Consider the following 11,320-nt stretch of genomic DNA (forward strand, 5'->3'; position numbering starts at 1 on the left):
GTACGATAGCTACTTTTCCCTCTTGAGTTTTAATGATAATGCTAATTGTAATAATTGGACTTCTTACTTATTGTTTTGTCATTTGGATGGCAGTCAGTTATATACATAGCTGTCCATTGTAGATGCATACTCTCTTGTAGAATTTGGAGGGACATTGGAACAGCTGAAATTGAAAACTGAAACTGAAAAACTGAAATTGAGAAACTAAAATTGGCCAAAACTTCATATTAACAGGTACCTCTTGGCAAAGACCACCTCTGTAAAAAGACCACCTCTATAATAAGACCAAATCTGTAATAAGACCACTTCATTATAGTAGACCTTGTACCATGGTGTCCAACACAACAGATAGGTAAAACTGTACCTGCTAAGGCGAGAAACATTTGAAGCGCTCTGTGTGTTCTCTCTTGTATTTTCTTTAGTACTCGGACTGGACTTATGCCGCTATGTCACACAAATGCGACAAACCTGCTGGTGGAACTCCGCCAAATAAGAAAATGAAGGACAAGCCAGGAATACCAAGTGAGACAGACACCCTATGTATTTCAGGTAATAAGCTAATTGATGAAAACGGTATAATTGTGTGAGTACTGCTATCAGTGGGAGCACTACAAGTGTGCTGGCATGTCTGATGAAGCGTATAATAACCTTGGCAACTCATCCTCAAGCATTATGTTCTTCTGCACTACATGTCGCCCAAAAGTTCTAATGGCTTAAAAGTTCTTTAATGATTTGCAAGATCAACAAAAACACTCTTGATGAAAAAGTTGCCAAACTTGAGGATGGGTTAATGAAGCTAAACAAATGCCTTATCATACAGAAAACCTAGTGAAATCCAAAACAAACAAGATTCTATAGATAACAGATTGCAACATATTGAAAACAAACTAACAAGTGAGCCAGCCGACTACACCAACTTCACATAATACACCCAATTCCTCTTTGACTTCTACTTTAGACAGAAAATTTAATGTGGTTGTTGACGGTCTTTCAGAATCCCCACCTAACACTGACAAGAGATCTCATCAGAAAAATGATATGGAAGTTTTACTTAAATCTCTTGTAGAACTCGTCAGTGAAATAAATTCATCAGTTTTTAAAGACATTTATCATCTGAGAAAATACTAAACTAACAATTCTAATTAAAAACCCAGGTACCTGCTGGTCAAGTTTCTTTGTTCGGCTGATGCTGCATGTATATTCTCCAACAAATCCAAACTCAAGTCACAAGTGTTTCTCAAACCAGACTTTACTCCTGAAGAAAGAGCCAAAGAGTCTCTACTGTTGAAAGAAAGACGTTTACTGATCCAAAAAGGTACTGAACGTAAGCGGGCAAAGCTTCATAACTATTGCATCTTTATAAATAATCAGCTGCACTGTAAAGTAGTAGGAACACAGCTAGAATTTCAAACATCTAAACCCTCAAATGCTTCAACAGCAATGAATAATACATCCTCTTCCAATTGACTAGCTTCCTCTAGTAGCATCAATTCCATTAAAATTTTAATCCTTAATGCTCAAAGTATCATGAATAAAAAATAGTCACTCTGGAACCTTCTTGATCATCACAACCCTAGTGTTATTTGTGTATCTTGGTTAAATCCTAACATTCTGAATAATGAAGTATTCCCCCATCATACAAATCATTTCGTAAGGACCATGCTGATGGATATAGTGGCATACTTATTGGTGTAAGATGTTATGTCCTATCTGACTTAGTTGATTTGTCCTCTGAATCTGAAGCCTGCTCTGTTCTAATCCAGCTATGCTACAACAAAAAACTGACTGTCATTTGTGCATATAAACCCCCGCATCCTGACATACCTTATCAAACAAATTTATGTAATTACATGATTGATGTAGTCTCTAAACATCCCGAAGCAATTGTATACTGTACAGGTGATTTTAACCTACCAGATATCAACTGGGAAGATGATTCTATTTCAGCACATAGATATCCATTTGTTATTAATGAGTTGCTGATTAATATGCCAGCAGAATGTGGCTGCACTCAAATGGTGGATTTTCCTACTCATGAATCGAACACGATAGGCCTATTATTCACTTCATACCCATCTTTCATCCAACAATGCACACCTCTCCCTGGTATTAGTAGTGATCACGACATAATTTTAACCACTGTTAATTCTAAAATAATTTACCATAACCTCATAGGTACAAAATCTATTTGTGGAAGAAAGCTAACTTAAAAGAGATGAGTACAACACTTACAAATTATGCTCAAGAATTTACACACCTGTTTACTGTAGATACTCTTGTTGACACCCTATGGGGTGCTCTTCATGACAAACTCTTCGAGACATTAGACACATTTGTTACATCAAAAGTCAAGAAACAAAATAATAACTTCTGACAACCATTGGTAACTCGTAGGTTGATACAGTTAAGGAGACAAAAACAAAGAAGCTACAACAGAGCTAAAAGAACCAACCTCCCTTCTCACTGGCTACAGTTTAAAACTCTTAAAAAACAAAATAATGCAAAAAGAGTGTCAAAGTACTTACAATGAATACATGTCTGATATCATACATGAATCTTATAAAACTGGCAAAAGGAAAAAAAACTTTTTAGCTACATTAAGTCACTCCAGACAGATTATTGTGGTATTCCATCTTTAAAAGTAGATGCTACCGGGTACTGATGAAAGCCGGAATGGAACGGAACGGAATCAATAGGGGCGTGCGCTAAGTTAAAAAAAATCGTTTTGAACAGATTGTGTACTGTTTCCAACTTTCACACAATAACTAGAATTGTGCTAGAATTAGTTCGTTTCTGCTATAAACATGCTAGAAAACATTTGCTCGACAACTCTATTTAATGCCCACTGCAAGAATGCGTTGTACAATCGTCTAAGCTGAACAACGATCATCTAGCTAATCTGTTAACCAATTTTTTTTGTAAGCACTGGTAATATAACATACTGCAGTTTGCGAACTCTCATAAATCGCTGCCAATAATGGTAGAATTATAGTCGCTTCAGAAAACCAGCGACACATGTACAAAAAGATTTGAATACCGCTACAACATGAAAATACTACAGTAGTTTACCTCTTGGAATGGTAAGGAAGTACTTCTACAACAGGATTAAACTAAACTGGATGGATTTTATTTACACACACCTTACCATGTGGTGGGCATTTAATAGAACTTTCGAGCGAACGATTACTAGCATGCCTATGAACAGAAACAAACTAATTCTAGCATAATTATAGTTATTGTGTGACAGTTGGAAATAGCGCACAATCTGTTTAAAAACGATTTTTAACTTGGCGCGCGCCCCGATCGATTCCATTCCGTTCCGTTCCATTCCGGCTTCCATCAGTACCCGATGCTACCAGCTATTGCAACAACCTTGAGAAAGCAATTTTACTTAACAAAAAGCTTTCCTCTGATTTTACAACGGACAACCATACCTCATCACCTGAACTAGGACCAGCTCCATATCCAAATATTTCTCAAATAGAAATTAGTACTGATGGCATTAATAAACTTCTTCGAGAGCTAGATCCTTCTAAATCACAAGGTCCAGATATGGTTCCAGTTAGATTATTAAAACTCATGGCTAATGAAATCTCATCCAGTCTTTCTCTTGTTTTTTTCTGCTTCACTACATCAAGGTACTGTACCTCAGGACTGGAAACAAGCTTTAGTAACTCCACTATATAAAAGAGGTGCCAGATCTAATCCTGCCAATTACTGCCTATATCTTTGACATGCATTTGTAGCAAAATACTGGAACACATCATACATACAAACATTATGTCACATTTAACCAATTTGAGCATACTTTCAAACTCGCAGTTTGGGTTCCGAAATATCTATTCAGCTGAACTCCACTGATTAAAACAACTCATGATATTGCTCTAAATCTAAATGCCAAAACCCGGGCTGATGTTATCTTACTAGATTTTAACAAGGCATTTGATAAAGTATTTCATTGACTTCTCCTACAAAAACTGCAGTATTATGGCATAACCGGTCAACTACTAGATTGGATATCTTCTTTTTTGTCCAATCATACCCATTGTGTGATATGTGGTGGCCAGTTCTCAGAACCAGTTGATGTGGCTAGTGGCGTCCCCCAGGGCAGTGTCCTGGGGCTGCTACTATTCCTACTCTTTATTAATGACATCGCCTCCAATTTAACATCCAGCTGTTGCGTTTACATAGATGACTGTATCCTGGACAGAAGTATTGACTCTCAATCCAATGTAAATGCTCTCCAAGAAGACCTTAAGCAACTTGAAATCTGGGAAAAGTATGGAACATGAAATTTTATTTAGATAAGTGTATGGTGCTACATATCACTTTAAAAAGAAACCCACTACTATCTGAATATTCACTTCATGGACATAATTTGGACAGTGTTAGTGAGGCTAAATACTTAGGAGTTCCAAGCTATCCTTCAACCAACATATGAATGCCACATGTCGAAAAGCAAATTCCGTTCTATCATTCCTTCACTGCAACCTAAAGCGTTGTCACAAAAAAGTTAAAATAGATTCTTATAACTTGTTTGTCAAACCGATTTTAAATTAAGGAGCTACTGTATGGTCACCATATACCCAACATCACACCCATAAATTGGAAGCCATCCAAAAATGTGCTGCACGTTTTGTGATGTCAGACTACCACCAAGCCCTTTGTGCAATCATGAATGATTTTGAGCGTTTCGTGGGGGCATGCCTGCCCCTCCATCACCTTCTGGCTAGCTATGCCCCTGCGAATCTGCATGCATGTATGTAAATTAACCTGTGTCAAATAATTTGGGATGAGCATAATAATCAAGACACTTAGTAGTGTGTCATGAGGCCAAGAAAGCTGGTGCACCACATGCATGCAAGAAAGCCAGTGAGCCACAACGTGAGTATACAGTACTTACAGGAAGAAACAAAATTTATGCATACATAGTTCCATACTCCCTTCTCAAATTTGAATCATTTTATACAGCAAACACCCTCCACCTTCAGCACCCACACACCAAATTCGTGCAACAATTAGAAACAAAATCATAAAAATATTAGAGCCTTCAAAATTCAGCTTTCTTTCATGTTCATAAATTTTTTTTATTTAGGGGGCTTGGGAGGCTTAGAATATTCTTTTTACACACTTTACAAAAAACCATCATAAAATGTGATTGTGGAGCTCGATGTTCCTAAGATTTGGTACGCTTTAAGAATGTAATGCGGCACAATCACATACCAAGTTTGGTGCAAACCTGATAATAGTCATAGAGGTACGGATTATTATTTACCTTACTTAATTAAAAAAGGCCGACTTGTTGTTGCGCCTACATGCAGGGTAAACCATTTATGGGAATAATGGTACAAGTTCACCATCATAGGCTCATAGCTCTTGTAGTTAAAAAATCACATTGGCAACTATAGAGTTACAAAGCAAAATCCAAACAACTGTAAATCATGGCATCACAATATTCTAATAGAACAGTCATGGTGGGGTAAAAAGGTGCATGAAAAATCTCAGAAACAGTTACCAGCATTCAAACTGGGGACTTCCATACTGAACACTCAAATTCTTAACCACTGAGCTGCTGTTGTTCACTTCTACCTTATAAATGAAAATTCTAGCTAAAATTTACTCAAAAGTAAAAGTTCACAATTTCATAGATGGAAAATCTGGATTGTTCTAGAACATTCTATGTGTGTTTCTATTAGAAATCCTCAAAAAATGTGAGCTCTATTACACTATTACAAAAGTAATGAATAAACTCTGCAATACAATCATAATTTATCTCAGTAGCATTCCATTGAATCAAAGCTGATATTGTAGCAATTATGGTACAGATCAGCAGAGTAATACACTACTATTAAACCTACTCATGCCAATAATCGTCCTTGTAAAATCCTAATAGACAAATGATACAATCATGCAGACCTAACATGGAAGGAATTTAATCAATTTGTTATAAAATACTATAGCAAACACAAATACATGCAGGCACTATAATACAACTATTATAAGCAAGCACAAAAATAATTATAGAGTGGTTTTCAGTATTGAGATAGATCCTTTGGTTTTAGTACCGGGTTGGCATCAGAGTCTATATATGTGACTGGATTTTGGAAAAACGATCCAAATCGCACATTAGAAGTTCCGAGATAAACGGTTTTAAAGAATTGAAGCCAGCATAACTCTCCAAGGATAGCAAGCACGCGTATAAAATTTACACAAAAGATGCATCAATCTGTTACCTTTCAAGCCACTTCCAGTACTTGTAGCTGCTTGTACAGTTTCCCGCCAAATAAGATAGAAAATCTGAGCAGTTGGACGAGCGAAGTAGTATCACGAGTGCTCACAAAGGGGTGGAGGTTGGGGGGTGGTGGGGAGGGCAAAAGATAGACCTCAAAATGGAGGCAGACCACGATTGGAGTCCAGACACCAGATTACAGGGCTGTGCTGGCTCCTTAGTGGCTGATATGTAGCAAAATCAGCAGAGAACACGTCTGGCCAACATTATAAGGCTGTCCACCAGTAAACCACTGACTCTTGCCAAGCCAGGTCGTTCACAAGGCCTGAAACCGCCATTTGAGCACTCCACACCACCCAGAAAAGACGTGTGTAAAAACCAGCCTCGTGTAGTTTGAGTAGTGCTGAGGGTCAAAACTTGTAGTACGATAGTGTAGCTATCCACTGGTGGTGTTAGTTTGATTTTGCCTGGGGTGGAGGTTGGGGGGTGGTGGGGAGGGCAAAAGATAGACCTCAAAATGGAGGCAGACCACGATTGGAGTCCAGACACCAGATTACAGGGCTGTGCTGGCTCCTTAGTGGCTGATATGTAGCAAAATCAGCAGAGAACACGTCTGGCCAACATTATAAGGCTGTCCACCAGTAAACCACTGACTCTTGCCAAGCCAGGTCGTTCACAAGGCCTGAAACCGCCATTTGAGCACTCCACACCACCCAGAAAAGACGTGTGTAAAAACCAGCCTCGTGTAGTTTGAGTAGTGCTGAGGGTCAAAACTTGTAGTACGATAGTGTAGCTATCCACTGGTGGTGTTAGTTTGATTTTGCCTGGGGTGGAGGTTGGGGGGTGGTGGGGAGGGCAAAAGATAGACCTCAAAATGGAGGCAGACCACGATTGGAGTCCAGACACCAGATTACAGGGCTGTGCTGGCTCCTTAGTGGCTGATATGTAGCAAATCAGCAGAGAACACGTCTGGCCAACATTATAAGGCTGTCCACCAGTAAACCACTGACTCTTGCCAAGCCAGGTCGTTCACAAGGCCTGAAACCGCCATTTGAGCACTCCACACCACCCAGAAAAGACGTGTGTAAAAACCAGCCTCGTGTAGTTTGAGTAGTGCTGAGGGTCAAAACTTGTAGTACGATAGTGTAGCTATCCACTGGTGGTGTTAGTTTGATTTTGCCTGGGGTGGAGGTTGGGGGGTGGTGGGGAGGGCAAAAGATAGACCTCAAAATGGGAGGCAGACCACGATTGGAGTCCAGACACCCAGATTACAGGGCTGTGCTGGCTCCTTAGTGGCTGATATGTAGGCAAAAATCAGCAGAGAACACGTCTGGCCAACATTATAAGGCTGTCCACCAGTAAACCACTGACTCTTGCCAAGCCAGGTCGTTCACAAGGCCTGAAACCGCCATTTGAGCACTCCACACCACCCAGAAAAGACGTGTGTAAAAACCAGCCTCGTGTAGTTTGAGTAGTGCTGAGGGTCAAAACTTGTAGTACGATAGTGTAGCTATCCACTGGTGGTGTTAGTTTGATTTTGCCTGGGGTGGAGGTTGGGGGGGTGGTGGGGAGGGCAAAAGATAGACCTCAAAATGGAGGCAGACCACGATTGGAGTACACCAGATTACAGGGCTGTGCTGGCTCCTTAGTGGCTGATATGTAGCAAAATCAGCAGAGAACACGTCTGGCCAACATTATAAGGCTGTCCACCAGTAAACCACTGACTCTTGCCAAGCCAGGTCGTTCACAAGGCCTGAAACCGCCATTTGAGCACTCCACACCACCCAGAAAAGACGTGTGTAAAAACCAGCCTCGTGTAGTTTGAGTAGTGCTGAGGGTCAAAACTTGTAGTACGATAGTGTAGCTATCCACTGGTGGTGTTAGTTTGATTTTGCCTGGGGTGGAGGTTGGGGGGTGGTGGGGAGGGCAAAAGATAGACCTCAAAATGGAGGCAGACCACGATTGGAGTCCAGACACCAGATTACAGGGCTGTGCTGGCTCCTTAGTGGCTGATATGTAGCAAAATCAGCAGAGAACACGTCTGGCCAACATTATAAGGCTGTCCACCAGTAAACCACTGACTCTTGCCAAGCCAGGTCGTTCACAAGGCCTGAAACCGCCATTTGAGCACTCCACACCACCCAGAAAAGACGTGTGTAAAAACCAGCCTCGTGTAGTTTGAGTAGTGCTGAGGGTCAAAACTTGTAGTACGATAGTGTAGCTATCCACTGGTGGTGTTAGTTTGATTTTGCCTGATGTGCGATTTGGATCGGTTCTGTGAAATCTGGTCACATATAAATTATTTCTGGAGCATCACGTGAGATCACGTGACCTGCCAAGGATCCTGGAGCAGTGGAAAGAAGTCTGGTCAGTGTGTGGTGGCTGGCACTGGTCATGGAGTGATTCCAAAGTATGTTTTTGTGTGTTTGGCTCCTTTACAGCCAGATGAGTGTTAAATTATTTCTGGAGCATCACGTGAGATCACGTGACCTGCCAAGGATCCTGGAGCAGTGGAAAGAAGTCTGGTCAGTGTGTGGTGGCTGGCACTGGTCATGGAGTGATTCCAAAGTATGTTTTTGTGTGTTTGGCTCCTTTACAGCCAGATGAGTGTTATAAATTATTTCTGGAGCATCACGTGAGATCACGTGACCTGCCAAGGATCCTGGAGCAGTGGAAAGAAGTCTGGTCAGTGTGTGGTGGCTGGCACTGGTCATGGAGTGATTCCAAAGTATGTTTTTGTGTGTTTGGCTCCTTTACAGCCAGATGAGTGTTATATGTGACTGGATTTTGGAAAAACGATCCAAATCGCACATTAGAAGTTCCGAGATAAACGGTTTTAAAGAATTGAAGCCAGCATAACTCTCCAAGGATAGCAAGCACGCGTATAAAATTTACACAAAAGATGCATCAATCTGTTACCTTTCAAGCCACTTCCAGTACTTGTAGCTGCTTGTACAGTTTCCCGCCAAATAAGATAGAAAATCTGAGCAGTTGGACGAGCGAAGTAGTATCACGAGTGCTCACAAAGGGGTGGAGGTTGGGGGGTGGTGGGGAGGGCAAAAGATAGACCTCAAAATGGAGGCAGACCACGATTGGAGTCCAGACACCAGATTACAGGGCTGTGCTGGCTCCTTAGTGGCTGATATGTAGCAAAATCAGCAGAGAACACGTCTGGCCAACATTATAAGGCTGTCCACCAGTAAACCACTGACTCTTGCCAAGCCAGGTCGTTCACAAGGCCTGAAACCGCCATTTGAGCACTCCACACCACCCAGAAAAGACGTGTGTAAAAACCAGCCTCGTGTAGTTTGAGTAGTGCTGAGGGTCAAAACTTGTAGTACGATAGTGTAGCTATCCACTGGTGGTGTTAGTTTGATTTTGCCTGATGTGCGATTTGGATCGGTTCTGTGAAATCTGGTCACATATACGTATGTGACCTGGTCTGCAAAAAGGGGTCCTGTAACCTTTTCAATTGCATGCATAGTACACCAAGGTACTAAAAGAAAATTTACCACATTTTTTGCATAATTGTCAGTATATGCACCAAACATACATGAATATAATTAAAATGTACATACCCTAAAACTCACTCTATAATTTTAATTAATTTCTAAAGCTTCCTAATAGTGGCTCTGTGAGTTGCCCATAAATTTATATAGAACATCAAGGTTTCACAGACTGGGTCACAATATTATTATGTTTTTCTATTGGCAGAGCACTAGTTAGCGTTACATCATTGTCTTTGCATCTGTAGATGAAAAGAACAATGATTTGTGTAAACACAATCCTCAAAGCCAGTTTATGATTGGCCTTGGGGTGTATATTTAAAATAGAAAAGAAGTGAAATCAACTCAATAACAACCAAGCTGTATATATAAAAAATGGTGTGGCCTTCAAAAAGCCTGGGTGAAAAAAGTTGTGAAATCAAAGGTGGCAGTTATGAATTGGCTACAATGATGTAATAATGCACAAAGCTAGTATTAAAATTTGCATGGATATATATTATAACAATGGGAGATGGGCTTTACTGCCTGATTTTTGGGCAATGCTAGTTTCATTTCTTTCTACTGCTAACTTTATTCAACTCTTCCCTGGCAATCTCTACTTAGAGTCTATACAGCATGGGATGATGGGACATGTGGATTGTGTGCAAAATAAACAAGGCAGAAATTTGTAGGTAAGACAAGCAGTGCTAGCTATAGCATTTCAGTAAACAACCTTGAAGGAATGATGCGATTTCCTGAGGGGCATATATATATATATATATTTATCCACTGGAGAATCCTAATATGCATGTCTTAGTAATTTAGACAATGGCCCCTGTAGCTGGTCTCTTACCAGAATAAAGCCATGCATACTTTGCAAATATCAACGCTTTCTCTGAATCCCATTGTCAAATACCGTATACCCTTATATGGTTTTCCAAACATACCTATCACCAGGTTTAAAGTACGTAGGCACAGGTATATACATACACTACATGTGTGTATATATAAGAAGTTATATTTATTATGTTGCATTGTTGCTGTGCTTTCATTAGTTATTGTCATTGATGCATTGAAATAATTTGCACATTCTGTATATCAAATTTATTTAGTAATATAATATTATTGTAACTGTCCATGGAATAATTCTTTATATTATACAATATTGAATAATATAAGCTTTCTGGTTACTGACAGTTCTATTAGAGTATATCAATAATGTGCATTGTCAGAGGAGCAAGTTTAAAGCCTTTCCACTTTTGATAACTCATAACCTCTATTATCTTTAATGAATCTACTTGAAACTTTGCCACGTTAATGGTTATAGGCTGACCAGATTAAACATCTACATCAGCACACATTTCACACAATGTTTCCTTAGCATTACAACAACATGACAAGTCACAGGTCAAATTTGAAGTTAAATCCATAATCTTACTTTGAGTAAAGTCATAAAACTGGATGTGTGTGGAAGTCTGGTTTTGTCAAGTCTGGTCATATTTTACAAGGTATGACTTATCCAGTCAAAGCTATGCATAAGAACAATTTTGTCAGGCCGTATCACATTTGTTGATGCTTTTGGTAAAAGGTAAACTTCTGGATTTTA

The sequence above is a fragment of the Dysidea avara genome, chromosome 2 (genome assembly GCF_963678975.1).
Source record: "Dysidea avara chromosome 2, odDysAvar1.4, whole genome shotgun sequence".
NCBI lineage: Eukaryota > Metazoa > Porifera > Demospongiae > Dictyoceratida > Dysideidae > Dysidea > Dysidea avara.